Consider the following 22,731-nt stretch of genomic DNA (forward strand, 5'->3'; position numbering starts at 1 on the left):
TTAGCATGGCCTGCTTGAGTGCTGAATCCAGGGAGCATAAATGATTTTTAAGTACACAGTGAGAGAGTGGATTCTCCCCCTAGGATTATTCCTAAGGGTTTTGTGCTCAGTCAAGCAATAAGAGATGTTACACATCTCCACGGTGATTGTTCTCAGGATCCCTGAAGTTTAATCCCTAAAGATCATGAGACAAAACTCAATAATAAATGGATTTCTGATGCTAGCATCTAAACAGAAAAGGAACATTATTGGTTTTCTTCTTCTTAAAAAAATATAAAGCAATTGTAACATAAACATACTGTGATAATTCCTTGAATCACTGAAGTTTTATTCTTTCCTTCATATTATGAAGATTCTACTCTATTCAAGGTATTTTTAATTCTAATTACATGGTCTTTCTTTAAAGATGACTTAGTCTTTGACAAAAATATGGATTATTAGAGGAAATGTAATTTGGGCTAGTGTATATTACATAGCTGCTACTAAGATTTAAACATACTATTGCTGCCACTGATACACTTGACTTCACTTCAAAGCTCATATTGGGACTTCCCTGGTGGTCCAGTGGTTAAGACCTCACCTTCCAATGCAGGGGATGTGGATTTGATCCCTGGTTGGGGAGCTAAGAGCCCACATGCCTTGTGGCCAAAATACTAAAACATAAAACAGAAGCAATATTGTAACAAATTCAATAAAGACTTTGAAAATGCTCCACATCAAAAAATCTTTTAAAAAAATAAAATAAAATCAATGGGAAGAGAAAATTCATTGTTTTCTAAAATGTAGATTCTCAAGCCAGCAAACCCTAGCTAAACTGATAGTCTCCATTTCAACATTTTATCAATTGAGACTTAAAGAAAATTCTAGTGATATGTCTCTGCTGTGAAAACTGTCAAAAGTAATCAGAGATTTGTTGTAAACAAAAAATCAAAATATTTTTTCTGAAAACCTCAAATGTGATATATTATTGAATTTATCCTAAACCCTTAATAGACTTCAAAATATAAAATATTTATAAAAATGGAAATGTAAATTTCACATAAAATTTCATGTGTAAAAATTTAAGCATTTAAACTTTTCAAATTAAGACACAATTATAATATAAATAATTTCAAAACAGTAAGTCATAATTTGAGTATATAAACTGGAAACCCCACAGTTTAAACATACACAAACATTCTTTTGGTATATGCTATATACAAGGCACTGTGTACTAAGCACACAGAAGAAAATATTGCTCAGTACCACATTTCATATATTAGAGGGTGTCATCAATTGTTAAGATGCACTATTATTTTTTATACAACTTAGAAAAATATTACAATTACAGTGTGATACAATACTTTAAAAAGAACCCTGCACAACTAAAGAATTGCTCCTATATATCTCTCATTGTTATCATTTTTTTTTCACTTGTTCCATTGACTTTCTAATTCATCTTACTTTGTTTGCATTGCTTAACATGTGATGGGCAATCTCTCTGCATGTACCTCAGTAACAAAACAGAACCCAGCTTTATTTACCTGTAAATGTACTCCTTTCTTCACCAACATAAAGCTCTTGTTGGGTGCTGTTTTTTGTTTTTTTTTTAATAATATATATATGGAATTCTAGTTATTTTTCTGAAGATAGATGTTTGCTTCAATTATATCAAACGATATAATGCTTCATGCTTCAGTTATATCAAATGATGTTTCTCTGCTCTGATTTCCGGACTTTTTATGCAATAACTTTCCATGATAATACTGAAAGAGTCCAATCTCTCTGAACACTTAAATGTCAATTCAATTTAATCTATTGATTGACAGTGCATGTCCTTTAACTGAAGTGAGAATGAAGTGGAGAACTACGATCAAATTCACACGATTCACATGATTTTCAAATATAAAACTAAACTAAAATACACACAAAATTTGTTTCCTCCTACATTCCTTTCCCAAATTCCAATATTCTCCAAACATCTGAGATAATCGTAACACCATAGACACATATCTAAAAAAATTATCAGAAACAGAATGTGATCATTGAAACAACTCCCCACAAAACATCAGGGATCAATTTGATTATAAAATTACATATTCAAGGAAAAAAAAAATCTCTGTTCGAAGGCTAATAGGTACATTAACAGAGTTGTCACGACATGTTTCAGACACTTCTTCCTAGGCATGCTCCGAGGTGCACCCTTTAGACAATTAAGTGCACGCTGGTTATGACTGAGTAGCACACAAACAACAATTGTAAAAGCCAGGTGAAATACAAACATGCTGACATTTGAAAGCCCTAGAAAGCATCCGAGGCAGCTGAGATTTAAGAGTCAATGCAGCACCAAGAAAATGCAGCAAGGTGAACCTGATATTTTCTGCTGCTTTTTCCTTGAGACACATGCTGGTTCTTAATTGGTATGCAGCTTAGAGGTCAAGAAAAAGAAGATCAGAACGAGAGCAGCCTCAGGTAGCTAGACAGACACTGGAGAGCAGGGATCTGAAGGTGCCTTGGACTTCAGGGGTCGAGATGCCAGAGAAAATGGAGCCTCTGAAAGGTGAGCCTTACATTGTGTCTTAAGCTTTTTGTCATTTTCTCAATTTTTGCTGGTCAAGAATCTAATAAGCGAAGCAAAATGTGATAGCTAAGAAACTAAAAAAATAAGCAATGGTTCTGCTTTTGGATAGGATGGAGCAGATTGCAGCAGATTCGCATTACAGTGAAAATAACAAGGATTTCCAGAATGGCAGTGTGAGGTGCTCGACAAACTCTCTCCCCAGTGAAATGGACATTTAATGTGTGAAAATTACATACATACAAAATTGGAGTCTCTGCAAATTGTCCTAAGAGCATTTGGAAAAGAGAGGAGCATAAATTCACAAAAATTGACTAAATCTCAGCCAGGGCAGTGAGTCACAACATGCTCCCTCCCTACCCCCACTTCCAGCTCAACATGACAGAGCTCTACTCCAGGAGGACAGGGCTAAGAACACAGAGCTTCCTTGCCCCCAAGCTCCCAGTCTATGGCTGCATATTTGCTCCAGGAGGGGCAGGGCACCTGCATCTTTCATCACACCCCCAGCTCTACGCTGCAGAAACTATTCCAGGCAGTCATAGTCAAGAAGACCACTACATACTGTCTACCAGAGACACAATTTAGATCCAAAGTTACAAATACACTGAATGTAAAAGGATTGAAACATGCACACAGAAACCGTAAGAAATGAAATGGCTGTACTAATATTAAATGAAATAGACATAAAGTTACTTGACTACAGATATTTTATAATAATAAAAGTGTCAATCAATCAGGGTGATATGACAACTATACACCTATATTCACCTAATAATAATGCCTCAAAATACATGAAGCAAAACTGATAGAACTGAAAGGAAAAATAGGTAATTCAACAATAAGATTTAGAGATTTCAGTACCCCATCTTCCATAATGAATAGCACAATCAGGTGTAAGATCAACAAGGTACTAAAACCTTGGAAACACTATAAACTAACTAGACTTAACCTGACTCTATAGAACATTCGATACAACCATAGCAGAATTCACATTCTTCTCATGCACACGTGGAACACACTTCAAGGTAGACCAAATGCAAGGCCATAAAAAAGTCTCAATACATTTAGGAGAAATGAAATCAAACAATTATGTTCTCTAAACACAATAGAATGAAATCAGAAATAAATAACAGAGGAATAGTGGGAAAATGGCAACGTGGGAGAACCTAGCTTCCCCATTTCGCCCTCTCCCACAAAGATCAATGATTGGATAGCTACCCATGAACAAAAACAGCTCTGGGAGACCCCAAGAATCCACTTGGGAAGTCTTTGCAACACGATGAAACAAAAATACACAGTTTTCCAATGAAGACATACAAATGGTCAACAGGTACATGAAAGAGTACTCTACATCACTAAGCATGAAACTACAATGAAATATCACCTCACATTTGTTAGAATGGCCATCATCAAAAAGACAGGAGATGTGGTGTTGGTGAGGATGTGGAGAAAAGGAACACTTGTTCACTATTGATGGGAATGTAAATTGGTACAGTCACTATGGAAAACAATATGGAGGTTCCTCAAAGAATTTAAAAATAAAATACTGCATGATCCAGCAATCCCACTTCTGCGTATATGCCCAAAGGAGTTGAAATCAAAATCTTGAACAGATAGCTGCACCCCCATGTTCACTGCAGTATTGTTCACAATAGTCAAGATATGGAAACACTTAAATGTCTGTCAACAGATGAATGGATAAAAAAGATGCTATATGTATAACGGAATATTATTCAGCCATTAGAAAGGAGGAAATCCTGCCATCTGTTACAATTTGGATGAGACTTGAGGGTGTTATACTAAATGAAATGTTACAGAAAAACAAATACTGTATGATATCACTCATATGTGGATTCAAAACAGCCTAACTCAGAGAAATGGGGAGTAAAACGATGGTTACCAGAGGACAGGGGCAGGGGAAATGGAAAGACATTGGTCAAAGGATACAAACTTCCAGTTGTAAGATTAACATGTTCTGGGGATCTAATATACAGCATGGTGATTATAGCTAATAATACTGTATTATACACTTGAAAGTTTGTAAGAGAGTAGATTGTAAATGTTCTCACCACAAAAAATGGTAATTACCTGATGGTCTGAAGGTATCAGCTAATGTTAAGTGGTAAGCATTTGCAATATATAAATATATCAAATCAACACCCCATTCATCTTAAATGTATACAATGTTATATGTCAATTATATCTCAATAAATCTGGAATTTTTAAAATAAGTAATGGAGGAATTTGGAAACTTCACAAGCAGGTGGAAACCAATACATCCATAAATAACTGATGGATCAAAAATTTAAAAAAAACCCACAATAGACATCTTTCCTCCTCCTGCATATTTTCAAATAATTTTTGATGGCTAAAGAAAAAACTGTAACACTGTCTGATATTTGCCATTTATGCAGAGGCAATATTTTAAACAATTATAAAAGTGTAACTATTTCATTCTTTGCTGTATAACCCAATATTATAATTCTTTGTTTTGTTCAAATTATTCCAACTTTCACAATTGGGAGATTTTCACATTGACTTCCTCTTCTTTTTGACATGCTTCATCCATTTTTCTCTTTTGAGAAATTCCCTATGTTCTACCAATGCAAGATGCTTCAGGCTTATCTTGTTTTTCTCCTGTTCCAGCTGTAGACTTTGCTATTTCTTCAAGTAGCCCTCATTCCCTTCATTGGAGAATGTTAATTAAAAATAAAGATCTGAGCGTAAGGTAGGTTCATTGTTAGTGAGGATTTTCTGCTTTTAAACCATCTAAAAGAACAGAATTAGGAAATATGTGTATGAATACTAACACACAAACACATAGCTGTTTATTTTTCTATCAAGCAATCAACAAAGCCTTTAAAATAATTTCATTACATGTATTTAATATATTTGGAGTAATTATGAGATCCGTGTGTGTGTGTGTGTGTGTGTGTGTGTGTGTGTGTGTGATAGAGAAAGAGAGAAGGAGAGAGAGATTATTCTACCTGAAAATCCTCATTCCATTTTGCAACATTATCTAGTAACATTTCCCTTTGGTATAAAGAACTGCTGTTAGTATTTCTTGCAGTACAGTTTGACTAAAGAGTTTTTTCAATATTTGCCTGTCTGTAGTATGTTTATTTAGGTCTTATTTTTGAAGGATATTTTCACTGGCTTTAGTTTTCTAGGTTGATAGTTTTTATTTTTTCTTAGTACTTTAAACACGTTTTCCCATTGTCTTCTAATATCCATTGTTTTTGATGAGAACTCAATCACCATTTTTCTTGCTGTTTTCCTGTACATAATTTATCTTTTTATCTGGTTTCTTTAGGAATTTTTCCTTTACATTGGTTTTCAGCAGTTTGACAAGGATGTGCCTAGGGATGTGTGTGTGCGTTTTTCAATTATTATTCTTGTGGTTTTCTGAGCCCCTTGGATTGGTTTATGCTTTTAAATGTGGGGAAATTGTTGGACATTATCCTTCAAAGATTTATTCTGTTCCATCTTCTCTCTCTTCTCAGGTGCTCCAATTACATATTTTTCTGTTATCTCAAGATCTTGGACACTCTTTTAAATTTATTTTTCTACTCAGTTTTTTTTGTGTTTTAGTTGGTATAATTTCTATTGATTGTTTTTCAGTTGTACCAATTCTTTCCTCTATTTTGTTCAGATAATTAGTCCAACAAAATATTCTTCATCACTGATAACTTATTTTTCAAGTCAGTATTTTAATTTGACTTATTTTATTCTTCTGTCTCACTGCTAAACTTCTTTATCTGTGCATGTTTACTGTTTACCTTTTGCAATGTATCATTAAATATATTTATATTATTTTTTGTAACTCTGCCTGATAATTCCATACTCTGTTCCATCTCTGGCTCAGGTTCCACTGACTTTTTCTTCTCTTGATGCTCTGTCATATTTTATAATTTTTTCGTAGATTTTCTAAAATTTGGTTTGAATGTAAGGTTTTATAAGTAATAGAACATTTCTCTAATAATTAGTGATGTTGAGCATCTTTTCATGTGCCTCTTGGCCATCTGTATGTCTTCTTTGGAGAAATGTCTGTTTAGGTCTTCCACCCATTTTTTTGATTGGGTTGTTTGTGTTTTTGATTGGGTTGTTTGTTTTTTTGATATTGAGCTACATGAGCTGTTTGTATATTTTGGAGATTAATCCTTTGTCAGTGGCTTCATTTGCAAATATTTTCTCCCATTCTGAGGGTTGTCTTTTTGTCTTGCTTATGGTTTTCTTTGCTGTGCAAAGGCTTTTAAGTTTAATTAGTTCCGTTTGTCTATCTTTGTTTTTATTTTCATTACTCTAGGAGGTGGGTCAAAAAAGATCTTGCTGTAATTTATGTCAAAGAATGTTCTTCCTATGTTTTCCTCTAAGAGTTTTATACAATGAGGTATAACTTCACACAGGTCAGAATGGCCATTATCAAAAAAAATCTACAAACAATAGATGCTGGAGAGGGTGTGGAGAAAAGGGAACCCTCTTGCACTGTTGGTGGGAATGTAAATTGATACAGCCACTATGGAGAACAGTGTACGGAGGTTCCTTAAAAAAAAACATAAACACAGAACTACTAGATGACCCAGCAATCCCACTACTGGGCATATACCCTGAGAAAACCATAATTCAAAGAGACACATGCACCCCAATGTTCATTGCAGCACTATTTACAATAGTCAGGACATGGAAGCAACCTAAATGCCCATCGACAGATGAATGGATAAAGAAGATGTGGTACATATATACAATGGAGTATTACTCAGCCATAAAAAGGAACAAAATTGGGTCATTTGTAGAGATGTGGATAGACCTAGAGTCTGTCATACAGAGTGAAGTAAGTCAAAAAGAGAACAACAAATATCATATATTAACGCATATATGTGGAATCTAGAAAAATGGTACAGATGAACTTATTTGCAGGGCAGAAATAGAAATGCAGACATAGAGAATGGATGTGTGGACATGGGGGGGTGGGAAGGGGAGGGTAGGATAAATTGGGAGATTGGGATTGACATAAATACACTACCATGTGTAAAAGAGATAGCTAGTGGGAATCTGCTCTATAGCACAGGGAGCTCAGCTTGGTGCTCTGTGATGACTTAGATGGGTGGGATGGGGGGGGAGGGAGGTCCAAGAGGGAGGGGATATAGGTATACATATAGCTGATTCACTTCATTGTACAGCTGAAACTAACACAACATTGTAAAGCAACTATTCCCCAATTAAAAAAAAATAAAAAAGAAATAAAAAGAAGTAATAGAACAACAGAGACTGAAGCAAGCAATGTTAATATATTATATATAATAACACATGCTCAGGAAATGTCATATCTCGCCTTTTGTCAGGCCACTGGCATGTGTGGTGAAGTCAATCTAATTGGAACTGAGACCATCTGGGTTGTGTATTTTGGGAGAAGTTTCCTTGAGTGGCGCTATGACTTGACTTGCAGATCACCTGCCCTACTTTCAGACTCAGCAGCACCTGAAAGTGCATCTCAGGGAGCATCTCTCCAGGCACCTACCCACCCCAGTGAACAGTGCCACTGCTTGGTGCCTCGTGTGGGGCCCAGATACCTGTGTGGTTTCTCTCTTTGCTCCCCTCCACCATTTGACTTCAGCAAACACTCTGTGCTTAATCTTTAGCAGGTAAATTTTTTCTTTTTTCAATGTCCTTGGCCATCTTTTATCAGCAGGTGGCTTAGAATGTTCACGGGTTTCTCTCAGTTGCTTCTCTAACATCAGATTTTGGCAGGACCCTTTAGTATTCCCCTGTGAGAGACTCAGCTTTCCTCCCCTCCTCCTCGCAGATCAACGACAGTTACCGCCTGCCTGACGGCTGTCTCTCCTCCTACTCCACCCTCAGACGTCAGCACTCTTTCCTCAGACAGGATCCCTTTCAGCCTCCTGCTAGGTGGCCAGTCACCCTCAGGAGCTCCCCATGCAAGGCTGAGTAACACGTGGAGACTGCATGGAGATTCCTGTTGTGTCTGGGCCTCCCAGGGGTTCCGGGCCCTCATGCCAGACCCCCCTAGAGTTTTACAAGTTTGATCCACTTCATCAGCGTTCTTACTTGCATCTGTGGCAGTTTCCTTGATTCCCCGCTGCTCTGCCAGGAATGACAGTAGCTGTGGGTCTCTCCTCCCCCAGTAAACTTGTCACTTTCTGGATTTTAGTTAATTAGATTCCTTGCCAACTAAGCGCTCAGATGTTTTGTTCATATTGTTAGGGTGCAAGAGAGTTCTCTTGTGATTATCTCCTAAAGAAAAGCAGAAGTTTTATTTTAAAATGTCAATAATCACAGCACCTCAGAAACTACACACCTTGGAACTGCTTTAATTGTGAAAAGTTTTAGATGTCAAATTTAAAGTGGCATACATTTTATTACAAATTTTTGAAAAACCACTTTATTTCAAATTTCTTCTACAATGTACCTGAATAATAATGCTTGGAGACCACTAATCTAAGGCACTTTGTATTAATTGCTATGCCCAGTGATAAAAGAAAATGACTGATTACAGAACCCAAGTAGGCATAATACCAAGATAGCTATGACTCCTCAGTAATAGAGATTCTGGTCTTCTATATCCCCAAATAAACAACCCTGGCCATCTGAAAAACTAATGGAACAAAGGACATGTAGTGGAAAGAAGTTCAAAAATATTAACTATGGCCAGTTGCATAAATGAGCATAGTAGCATTAGTTATCTGTTCTCTCCAGCCCACCTTATAAAGAGGTTGTGTGTAGTGGTTGTTTGCCGATCTTTGAATTATAGCAATAATAATCACTCACAGATAGATGAAGTAATTAAAAGGACATTCAGATGTCTCTTGGGAAAATGTTCAATGCGTGTGTGTGTGTGTGTGTGTGTGTGCACATTAAGTGCAGTACGTTAGGTGGGAACATTTGTTGTTTCTTTATTAGTAGAATTTTACATATATGTAGTAAGCTGTATAGATCTTTCATTGGAAACCAGTGTAGGATGTGGCTTATTAATTCTCAGTATCCATCCTATCCTCTCCTAGTGCACCTTCCTGAACTTAGAGACTGAAAAGCTCAAAACTATTTTTTTTCCTACTTCTTTGTGATTGCCTCTGGAGAAGAGATACATTCCAGATTAAGAAGCATTTGTTTGATATCCAGAAGGAATATTTAAGAAGAACATCTTATGCTGATTGTTTCTTCTGGCAAGCAAGCCATCATTTTGGTGGACAGTTTCTAGTTGATTTGCAAGCAGCAGTTGAGGCTGTCTGTGATCCCTGGATCATAGCAATGAACATTTGTTCTTTTTATTTAAGAAAATAAAACTTTATTTTTTTTGGAGCAGTTTTAGGTTAACAACAATATTTATGGGATGGTACGGAGATTTCTCTTATACCCCCCAGCTCCTACACATGCATAGCTTCTCTTACTGTCAACGTCACTCACCAGGATCGTATGTTTTTACTAAGGATGACCCTAAATTGATACATCATAATCACCCAAAGTCCATAGTTTACCTTAGGGTTCACTCTTTTTTTTTTTTTTAATTAATTAATTAATTAATTAATTTATGGCTGTGTTGGGTCTTCGTTTCTGTGCAAGGGCTTTCTCTAGTTGCGGCACGCGGGGGCCACTCTTCATCGCGGTGCGCGGGCCTCTCACTATCGCGGCCTCTCTTGTTGCGGAGCACAGGCTCCAGATGCGCAGGCTCAGTAGTTGTGGCTCACGGGCCCAGTTGCTCCGCGGCATGTGGGATCTTCCCAGACCAGGGCTCGAACCCGTGTCCCCTGCATTAGCAGGCAGATTCTCAACCACTGCGCCACCAGGGAAGCCCTAGGGTTCACTCTTGGTGCTGTAAATTCTATGGGATTGGACAAAAGTATGACATAAACCCATCATTATAATATCATATGGAGTATTTTCAAGGTCCTAAAAGTCCTCTGTGCTCTGCCTGTTCGCCGACCCCTGGCAACCACTGATCTTTTTATTGTTTCCATAGTTTTGTGACCATTTGCGCTTGAACTCATTAATTTCAGTGATGGATCTTGATTCTCACTCCTACAGGCCATCTGTTGATTTTATGTCTTATACTTCCCTACATTAACTCCATTTCTGCTTTTTACACCTGGAATGTTTCTGTTTCCCACCACTTGTTTATACTGATACACTAGAGAAGAGCTCAGAGAACAGAAATAATTAGAGAAAAAAAAGTAAATTTTAAGTATGCAACTACTGGACCCCAAAATTTAGCAAATTCCTTCCCATCTAAACTTTGATGTGGTGTGTGAAGGAATAATACGAGAAACCCGTGGCAGGAAACTGAATGTCTATTCATTTCATGATTGCATATAACAATAAGCATGAGTGGTTCTCCTTTGAATAAACTGCTTTTGCAAAGACTAGAATCAGTCAAAAATTCTTACTGTGCACTACATTCAGACACAAGAAAGTACATAAATAAAATATAATTTAAAAAAATGTGATTTCTCTAATAAAGCATTTCCATGTTTCCTATGGCAAAATGCTATAATTATAAATCCTAGCTGCCTTATTAATATCATATGTGAGGTGCCTTCAGAAAGCATTTTACATAATCTGAAAATCATTCTATTTCAATATGCCAATGTACCCTCACAGCTCCTGTAATTACAATGCTGGGAATGTAGCTCAAGAAAAAATCTTAAATATAAGAACAGCTTAATGCATTTCAATATACTTCTGTTTTATTTAATAAAAGTGGAATTTATTTTTTAATACTCATAAATACATCTTTAGTTCAGGAAGACACAGGATGACCACTCTAAGTTATGGAATCAGTATTTTGAAATTGATATTCTGGGTTAATAAGAGATTGTTATTCTATAAGGAATGAACATAAAAGTATGATAAACTGTATAAAACAAAAAAATCTCACATGTTAAAGTGGGGGAAAGCATGATTTTAAAATGTAATGTATTTGTTTTTTTCTCATGTGAAATTGGCTAAATTGTGCTTTAGGGAAAAGAGTTGTTTTGTTTTATTAAATAATCATTTTACTGACATCTAAATGTCATGAGAAAAGACAGAAAACAGTAAATAGTACAGTAAATGTGGCTCAAGATGTCATGGAGCTTATGGTGTAGTTGGAAGAATGGACATTATTCAGGCCTCCTCACAATTAATATAACTTTGATAAACAATCTATGTAGTTAATATGTGCTGTAAGATTATAAACTGAGAGAGTTTTACATATCCACAAACGCCAGAGAAGTCTTAAGGAAAAAAAAAAAACCCAAATCTTAAAAGCACATTAAATTCATACCAGAAAAAAGTATAGGAACATTCTATATCTCTTTTTTAAATTATCATTCCATTATGTTTCACATGTTTAATTTTTGGTACGATCCATAATCTGCCCACTATTAACTTCTTGATGGTAATGACCATCAACTCCAACCCTATATTACCCAAAAGGTATAGTATGAATCTTACATTGCATTTGGTTCTCTATAATAGTATTTGACTCAACAAGTTAATTAGACTTTGCCAGAAATATTCTAAATAGGATGCAAATTCTGTGAAGGCAGATGTCGTACACTTTATTTTCACATGTTTCTCTTTGGACCAAAATGGCTTTTCTACATGATACAATATCTACCAGAAACTCTCAGTATTTATTTATTTATTTTTTTGTTTGTTTTTTGCTTTTAAAAAATTTATTGAAATATAGTTGATTTACAATGTGGTGTTAGTTGCAGGTGGACAGCAAAGTGGCATAAAATCATTTTTAGATTGCTTTTTTTTTTAAATTAATTTTTATTGGAGTATAGTTGCTTTACAATGTTGTGTTAGTTTCTACTGTCCAGTAAAGTGAATCAGCTATACGTATACATATATCCCCTCTTTTATGGATTTCCTTCCCATTTAGGTCACCACAGAGTGCTGAGTAGAGTTCCCTGTATTTATTCTCTGCAAAGAAAGTGGTAATGAATAGTGGTTAGGAGAACAGATTCCATGATCAGATTACCAGGGGACTTGAGTGCTAATTCTACCACTTTACATATTCTTTAACCCACGAAATTTAACCACTCTATGTCTCAGCCTTCCTGTATATAAAATGAGAATTAGCAAACATTTAGCTAGGTATAGGAGAAAGGATTTGGTAACGTATAACTTAGTAGTCAAATTAGTCTGTATTAAAATTCAAAGGTTGTCAAATTTTTGATATGGGGTATTCCCACAGAGTATAGCTTATAAGGTACATTTTTAAATTAGAAATATTGGAATGAAGAGCCTAAAGAGAGTATTTTCATTTTAGGGACTTCATTGCTTAAATAGCAGTAACAGCATTTGTACATATGCATACAAGAGAAATTGTGATAAAGGGTAAAACTAATTTTATTAAGTTTTTCAGCACATAAGCTGTTGCTTCTATCTTTGCCCATACTGATATTTATAAACAATAAAGAAAATTTAAATATTTTAAAAAATCTCAGTAGATGTATCAAGCACCAGACAAAGCAATAGTTGAATCTGTAGGTAGTCATAAACCAATGACTTGGAATACATTGCAGAAAAATTTTAAATGTAAATACAAAAGCAAAGTTAAGAGACATGATGCTCCAAGAAGTTACAGGAGAAAATCAAGAGAAAAGGAGAGAGGCAATATTAAAGGACATAATGTCAAAAAATTACCTCAATTTTAAGGAAGTGGTGAGGTAGCAATAGGATTATATTAGCATCTAAATCTGAATTGCAGTCTCTTCTCGAGTCACCAATCAGATGCAGACTCTGGAGGTGACTGAAAGATTCGTGTTTATTTACCTGTTTCCAGGTAATGAGAAGTTGTCGTATTCTCTGTCTCCTAGTTCTGTGTTAGCTATAGATATAGGATTTTTTCTCTTACCTCATGCTTGACCTGTTTTTTTTAATTTTTATTTTTGTATTGAAGTATAGTTGATTTACAATGTTTCAGGTGTACAGCAAAGTGACAGTTTATATATATATTTATATATACTTATATGTATATATATTTATAGTTATTATATATTTATATATTTATTATGTATATGTATATTTATACGTATAAATCTATTCTTTTTCAGATTCTTTTCCATTATAGGTTATTACAAGATATTGAATATAGTTCCCTGTGCTAGCAGTAGGTCCTTGCTGTTTATCTATTTTAAATATAGTAGTCTGCATCTGTTAATCCCAAATTCCAAATTTATCCCTCCCCTGACCCCGATCTGGGTTTTTTGCTGTTTGTTTGTTTTGCTTTGTTTTTGTGATTTGAGGATGTGTTAAGAAATTCAGAATAAAAGAAAGCAGGGCTCCTTATAGAAACTGCTCACTGTTGGAGCCAGGGCAGGGAAAATACTAGATGAGCTTGGGGCATTCAGTAGTGTCACAAAGTAAAAAAGTGCTTAAAAGGAGGAGGAGGGGCATGAAAAAGAGCATAGCAACCAACCTGAAAAAGCTTCTAATGGGCAAAGCTAGAAGAATGTGAGCAACAAAACACAGTACAAAATTACTTTCTTATAAATCGAAACAAAACAAATAACTGGTAGGGAGGATTTGGGTTCCTTTTATCTTTGTTGCCCAGAATATGTTATCGAAACGGAGCAAGACCCTATGGTCTATGGACCCCATGTCCTCAGCCTGACTTTTGTCTGTGGAAAAACTTTAGCCAAAGAATAAGTTTAATCAGAGAGTAAGAAAATGCAGAGACAAAGGAAACCAGTCAAAGGAGACCAAATAATAATAGTTTAGTCATTAAGCATAGTCAAGGACCTTCAGTCCCTCCTCAAGGGCTACAGATAATATTCTGAGCCGTACCCTGTGAGCTGTCTTATAGACAAAGAGACCCCCACCAGGTGGAAGAGGTTAACTACATGATGACCAGGCTGTAGCCATGACATAAGCTGCCACAATTCCGAAAACTGGCCTCAAGGAAATGGGAACAAACCAACCCTGGAAGTGAAGACTAACTGTACCGAATACAATCAAGATGACGCTGGTCAGACCACCACACGACCAATTTCAAGATGACTGCCAGAGCTGACTGTGCTGTTTCTGCATGCAGCCCCCTCCCTCCACCTATAAAAGCTCTTGCCCCCTGATTCTCGGTGGTGGGGGGGGGGAGTCGGCCTTTGGACAGGAGTCGGCCCTCTCCCCCCCACCCCCAACCCCACCAGTTGCTGGCATCTAAAATAAAGGAAACTTTCCTTTCCACCAACCTGGCCTCTTTATTGGTTTCTGAGCGGCAAGCAGCCAGGCCCCACTTTCGGTTATATTATGTGACATGGCAAAAAGAAATTTGCAGATATAATTAAGGTTATAAAACTTAAGGAGACTATCCTCAGTTCTCCAGATGGGCCCAGTTTAATCACCTGAGCCCTTAACAGCAAAGAGATTTCTCTCCAGCTGGGAGCAGTCAGACAGAAGCAGCAGAAGAGGGAGGCAGAGGGAAGATTCAAAGCATGAGAGGGCCTACCCATCACTGCTGGCTTACCCATCACTTACCCATCACTGCTGGACTATGAGTTAGAGAATGCAGGTGGTCTCTAGAAGCAGAGGATGACACCTGGCTGACATCTGGCAAGTAAACTTCAGGCCTCCAACGGCAGGCAACTAAATCCCACCGACAACCTGTGTGAGCGTGGAAGGACTCTAGAAAATAATTCAGCCCTGTATACACCCGTTTTCTGTCTTGTGCATCTCAGAGCAGAGGAACAAGCTGAGCTACACTATGCCCACACTTCGGACACATGGAAATTGTGAGATGATAAATGGATGCTGTTGTATCCTGCTAAATTTGTGCAATATCTTTAAAGCATCAATAGAAAACTAATATGATAATCATGAATCCATCTGATGTAAATAAAGGAATAAAGGACAAATCTTTCTTACAAAACAGTTCAAAATAACAAATGTAGAAGAAATGTGGGAAATAGAAAATCACCATGAGAATACCACAATAACTGCTGTAGGTGAGACCAATGATGAATGATAAAATTTGTGAACAAACAGATAAGGAGAAACAGTATAGATGCATAGCCTCAAAGTATCTCTCCCAATAGACATATTAATTTCTGGGGTGATTTTAACATGTCTACATATTATTTAATTATTCTCTCACCAGGATGTAGAGCTTAATTCCCCCTCATTATGAGCATGGATACTTAAATAATACATTTTAATTTTTGTTCATTTAAAATAATATGTGATAAACTATAATTAAATATACACAGAACAGCAGTTCCACTGAGGCTGGACAGAACATCAAAGAAAGTCCTAGACAATAGAAACATATAAAACGCAATGGGATGCAGTTTTACTGTCCTTTGGTACAATTTGGGTCAGCAATTACTCCTAGAGTTTAGAATAATTGAATCACTAACTAAACAGATCAAAAAGATATCAAAGGTATCTTAAATCACACAGACTGGCAGTTGTTGATGTAAGCAACTGAAAATTCATTGCACAGCTTGAATCATGCTAAATTAATATCAAAGAAAACCAGGCCATGATGAATGAACTTGAGATGGATAACAAGAGAAACTGAGCATAATGTTAAGATAAGGGTAGATGAAACACAAATGTATTAAAATAACAAGTGTCCATGGCAGAGATTTGATTTAAAAAAAAAAAAAACAAGCACATGTGCAAAGCTGGTTATAAATATAGAATAACTAATATCAGTAACACACAAGCAACAAAGTTGAAAATATTCAAATAAATGAATCATAGGTTCAGCAGCCTATTTATTTTTCTTGGCTCTGGTAGATTTACCTCCACCTGAGGACTCAGGTTAGAACTTGCAGTGGGATTAATCTCTCAGGTGATGTTTTAGTAGACCTTGAACGTAAGTGATGACAGGAAAAAAATAAACACTATTGCTTGATGGAGAGTGAAATAAACCTGTTAACCCCAAGAAAATAATAAAGAAAGAGATAGAAAAATAATATGAAAAAATTAGTTTCAGCCATTGAAATGGGTTGGCTTAATCATTATACTAAAGAAAAATTAAAGCTTAAATAGTCATTCTTATCCAACCTTCCATAAAATGTTGCAAAGGTCAAATGAAAAAATATAGAAACCATGCTTATGGAAACTTCCCTTTTTAAAAAATGAGGTCTCAAATATAAAATATTCTTATTATTAATAAGATGTCATTATCAATAATTTATTGAACTGAGAGCTTACTGTATTATTCAGAAACCCAAATCCCAGCTCAGTGGAGGAGCAAATTCTCAAGAGTGTATTGGGGATTTTTGTAGGCAACTAACTAGATTCATGGCCACTTAACAACCTCTGTAAGTCAGCTGTAGCAGAAGCCACTTACTAATTGATGAGCAAGTACCTTTGAGAAGAGTTAAAATAAAAAGTATTTATTTGAGGCCCAGATTCATACAGTGCATGACAGTGAACTCACAGTCATGGTGGAGATAATCAGGCCAAGAAAGTACTGTAGTGAAGGTTCAAGAACATCTTACATATTCAAATTACCTCCTCTACAGACTGAGCTATAGTTAGTTTGCTAAATGTGAAAACAGCTGAGTGTTTTGAGGTCAGAGGTGACATATGATTTTCCTTAATTTATTCATTTACAAAGTTTAACAGACAAAAGTTTGAGAAAATATCATGGTACAAAAGCAAAAGCATATCTATCATATAAATAAATATATTAATACACATTTCAGAGCAATTCAAAATTTCTAATTTTAATAATACCATTCTGTGCAGAAGGTCATGCTTAAGAATTCATTTTACTAATACAGATTTAAACAGACAAAACTCTACCTGTTTTTGTGGCAACGATTCTATTTGTATTCTATAGTTTCAAGTGTAGAGTGTTTGACAATGTTCTACAGTTTGGTTAAAACACTCATCTAAGAGAGTCTGATACTTTCCACTTTTAAAAAAATGAAGAATAATTAAGAACAAGAATGTTCTTATTTATCTCTGTTGACACTCAGGTTGACTCTTAGATTAAATGATTGTAATAAAAATAAACTATTAAAAAATACAATAATTATTATGTAGGGAAGCTGTTACAACTTTTGGTTGAGTGCATTTTTAGCATTTACAATTTACATCCTTTGAGTTCTATGCATGATTTGTTTGGTTAATTGATTTTGTACATTATTCCAGATTTATGTTTATTTATCTATTCATGTAATGCAAATGATGGACAGCTCATGAAAAGAACATTTAGACTTTGCCTAGTTGCCTTGAATAAAAATAAGTTCAGGATAGAAGATTAAACCTTTGAGACATAAAATATATTTCTGATCATGAACTGTAATTCCTTAGCAAATATTAGAGGTTAAAAAGTTAGTCTTAATAATCCACAAGTGAATTAGAAATTCATATTTCATTGACTCAAAATTATACAGTATGACCAAAAGTCTCAACATAAAATGCTAGATGTATGATATATTCTTTCAAGTTAAATAAAAATGAAAAGTAGAAATACTGAAAATATAGTGATTTCTGAATAGCCAAGTCAATTTTTCATATTTTTTCCAGAAAATAGCATCAATGTGAAATGTATCAATCACAGTTTATATCAAAAAATTAAAGTTTGTGAAAAACTTATTTAAATAGCAATTTGTATTTCAAAAATTAAATGAAAGTAAATAGAATACTTTAAAAATTCTGATGTAAGGATGAATTAAAATTTGTGATATATTCTGCACAAAAAATTATAATCAAATTTTACAGCAAAATATATCTTTAAAGGTGACATAATTCATCCCTCATGTTAAGGATAGAAAAAATAAATTGAAAAACTTTTAATATGTGTTGGATTTCTTGAAAGTTATAATGTCATTATGAAAATAGTAAATACTATTGAAGTTACAAAGACTACATTTCAACTCTGGTTAATAACATTGATGGTAATTAATAAGTAATATTAGATAATATACTATAAACTACAACATGCTTATACCATATATCCCCATATTTTATACTTATATAGTCATAATTATATTGATGTGATTATGATATGCCAATATATTATATGTGCAATACATTATATGTATGCACATAATATTTTATCTATATGTAATTCAGTATTATAGGGATGATAGATTATTTAAATTTATGTTAATATATTATAAAATAATGTTTGTTGATCCCCTACATTTTGTTACACATTATGAATTTTACTATCATTATGTTCTAAAACAATTCAATGAGATATGGGTTACTGTAGCTCCATTTTACATTTGTGAACATTAGAATCAAAATAACAATCTTCTGGCCAGAAAGCCCATAATCTGAGTGACAACATTGGAGTGAGAGAGTTTGACCAAATTACTCTGCACCTCTGACTCTCATTTACCCTCTTTGTATAAAGTGTTTGTATAAAACAATGCATATTAATTTTAGGAAATAAGGTATTATAATAAGCCATTTTCATATTGTAGATAGATATCAATTATGTAAAACACTTGAACAGTATGTTACATGTACTAAGCACTCAATAGGAGAGCCACAATTATTATTATAATTATGATTATTAATTACTGTTACCACTTTTCTGGATCTTATTCTACCCCTAGCCTAATGCACTATCATTTAAAATATATATATATGTGTATCTATCTATTTATATATATAAACATTTGATTTTAGTCATGTAATATGTTTTATATAATATACACTGTTTTAAAACTTTTTTAAACTATGATGAGAGCAAACCTTTAGGGGTTAAGATATTTGAGTAAATGTCCACAGATCACCCTGAAGCTTCTGATGCCTTGACCCAAGTTAAGATTGCCTGATTGCAGCACTACAAACTGAAAATTGTTAAGTATTCTCTTTTGGGGTTTCACCAACTAAAAGAAATAATGAGGCTTACCATTATAAAAACTAATGTCTTTATAAAACCAATGCCTTTTGTCTACTAGTTTCTGGTCTACAGTAAGTTTTCCAGTGTTATGCACCCTGCTCTCTCTATTTATTGTATTATAAATGTCTTAGAAAGATTTAATTAAATTTTTATAAGTTTAACATATATTTTCTATTCATTATATGTCAATTATACACACATACACAAATATTTTGACATTGTCATATGTCACCTTCCCATACATTGTTAATAAATACGAAAAATGCAGTGGTCAAGGTTTGTGAAGACAATTCTGAGATTAATAATATTGGGGACTTCCCTGGTGGTGCAGTGTTTAAGAATCTGCCTGCCAATGAAGGGAACACGGGTTTCAGCCCTGGTCTGGGAAGATTCCACATGCCGCGGATCAACTAAGCCCATGCACCACAACTACTGAGCCTGCGCTCTAGAGCCTGCAAGCTACAACTAATGAAGTCCGCATGCCACAACTACTGAAGCCCCCGTGCCACAACTACTGAAGCCCACACACCTAGAACCCATGCTCCACAACAAGAGAAACCACCACAATAAGAAGCCCACGCACCAAAACGAAGGGTAGCCCCACTCAATGCAACTAGGGAAAGCCTGCGTGCAGCAACAAAGACCCAATGCAGCCATAAATAAATAAATAAATAAATTTATTTTAAAAATAATAATAATATTGGGATATGGAAGTAAATTATGAAAAAGAAAGTGGTTTTATCTCTATTGATATTTCTGAAGTCCATCACTATTGTAACAGGATTATTGTCAAAGTGTTTTAATTCAGTGGTTTTCTTGCTTCCACTGTAGAACGTATTAGTCTAACATCCATATGAACTTCAGGAGAACATTGAAGAAAGCAAGTCTAGCAGAAATAATCACAAAATATGTACAAAGACATTATACAAAAATTATACATTAATTTTAAAGAACATTCAAGAAGGCTTAATAAATGGAGAAAAGAAACAATGTTATGGATGAGCAGGCAATTATACTAAGATGTCAAATCTTTTGTAGTGAGCGCATTGATTCAATGTGACTCCAATCACAATTATGGCATCTTTTTGGTAGAACGTGAAAATTTATTTTTAAAATATATTTGGTAAAGATCCAAGGGTATACAAAACCCTCTGAAGAATAAAAATATGATTGTGAACAAGTTGTTAGATATCCACACTTTTAATAAGGCTGTGGCAATAAAGATATATTATTGGTTAAAAAGCAGAAAACAACATGAAACAGAATTGAGAGCTCACAGATCTATAATATATCAAAGAGCTAAAATTACAGGTAAACAGAAAAAGGATGGATAATTCAATAAATGATGGAGGGAAAAGCTGATTATTTCCTTGGGAAAAAACCTCCATCACACACCATACACATATCTTAAAAATGAAAGTAAAATTTGAGACATACTAGAATATTTGACAAAATATTAAGCAGATATGGATGGAAAGAAGAATTTCTTAAGAGACATATTCAAATCATAACAGAAAATACTGATTCATTTAATCACATGGATAATTCTCTCCCCTTGAGCCTTCATGGGACTTGGAAGTATGATGGAATTGTCCTTCCCTTCATTTAGTTATATTATATGTCAAAGATGATGGGAAAATCTCTCCCATGATTATGTATGTTACGTAACATTCCCTTGTAGCCAGCTGGAGGAAAATTCTCCTGCTGTCCTTGAAGTAAGCTGGTACCTTACAATAGGGCCCCATGGCTAGGATCTGGGTGGGGCCACTAGCAACTGGCAGCTACTTTTGGCCAAAACCAGTAAGAAAATTGGGACCTCAGATCTACAACCATGAGGAATTAATTTTCCTAACAACCTCAGTGATCTTGGAAGAGAATATTTGTCTACAGATGCGCGTGCAGTTTTGGCAACACCATGATTTCAACCTAGTGAGGCCCCAAGCAAAGAATCCATCTATGCCATGCCCAGATTTCTATCCTGCAGAAGGTGGGCATCATAAATGGGGGTTGCTTTATGCCATTAAATAACAAAAACCTAAAATGTAGGAGTCACTTTTAGTACAGGAAAAACTTTCAAAAAGCACTATGATATTTTTCTCTCTGCACCCATTTTACCCTCTCTATGCATTCATTACAACACTCACATTGCAACACAAGCATTGTGAATATCTATTTATCTGTCAAATTATATACAAAGACAGTATTTTATTCACCTCAGTATTTTTAATAGTTAGCTCATTTCATCACATTGTATATGCTGAATATATATATATATATATACACAAATAGTATGCACTTAAGAAAAGTGCTGAATAATGAATGAATAAATATATAAATAAACAAACATGAGTAAGGAATGGGCATTTAGGAGAATTTAGGACGGAATATACCGACAGATCGAGTAATATATATCTACATGTCTGCGTAAAATTTATGATTATGTAAATAAATTCAGTCTTTGCTTCTTCTGTCAGTTTTAAAGTAGAGACCACTTTTAGGTATTTCTCTTTGGGAGTTATGGGCTAGGAAAAGACTAATTGTCAGCAGGTCTATGAATAAAAATCTCTTTAAGATAACAAAGTAACCATTCCAGACTACTGTTTTTTGTAGAAAGGTAGAGTGTTTTTTGTTCATTCATCTAATCAAAGCAAAGGGGAATCTAATTGAATCCAAAGAATCAGATTCTCTGTGGCAAAATATTCTAAAAGCTCACTGGCTAATTGAAAATTATTTGTATCATTATCTCAGAAACTATGGTACTGTACAGATAAATCTGGGATGGTAGTCCACAGTTCTAGGAAGTGACACCACACATGTTACTGTATTATTAGTTATGTGTATATCCAGAAAACATAAATCTACTGACTGAGATTGAGGATGGGTAAATATTAGCAACCATACTGAGGAAATTAACTGCCAAATATTGACCAATCCATTTGCTGTTTCCACCAATGGTCTTCAGTTTGACTACACATCTTCAAAGATTTTTATTTTCAAAGAAAAACGTATGGAATGATGAAGTAGAAAATGATATTTCTTGAACTATCTTGACTAAGTAAATGCTATATTTATTATACAAATCCCATTTTCTCATGAGAATTTAATCTATGCATGTAGTACAGTTACACCAAAACATATAATCAGGGGAGACCTTCAAGATGGCAGAAGAGTAAGACGTGGAGATCACCTTCCTCCCCACAAATACATCAGAAATACATCTACATGTGGAATAACTCCTACAGAACACCTACTGAATGCTGGCAGAAGACCTCAGACCTCCTGAAAGGCAAGAAACTCCCCACGTACCTGGGTAGGGCAAAAGAAAAAAGAAAAAACAGAGACAAAAGAATAGGGA

This window comes from Balaenoptera physalus, assembly GCF_965194825.1.
Source record: "Balaenoptera physalus genome assembly, chromosome: 1".
NCBI lineage: Eukaryota > Metazoa > Chordata > Mammalia > Artiodactyla > Balaenopteridae > Balaenoptera > Balaenoptera physalus.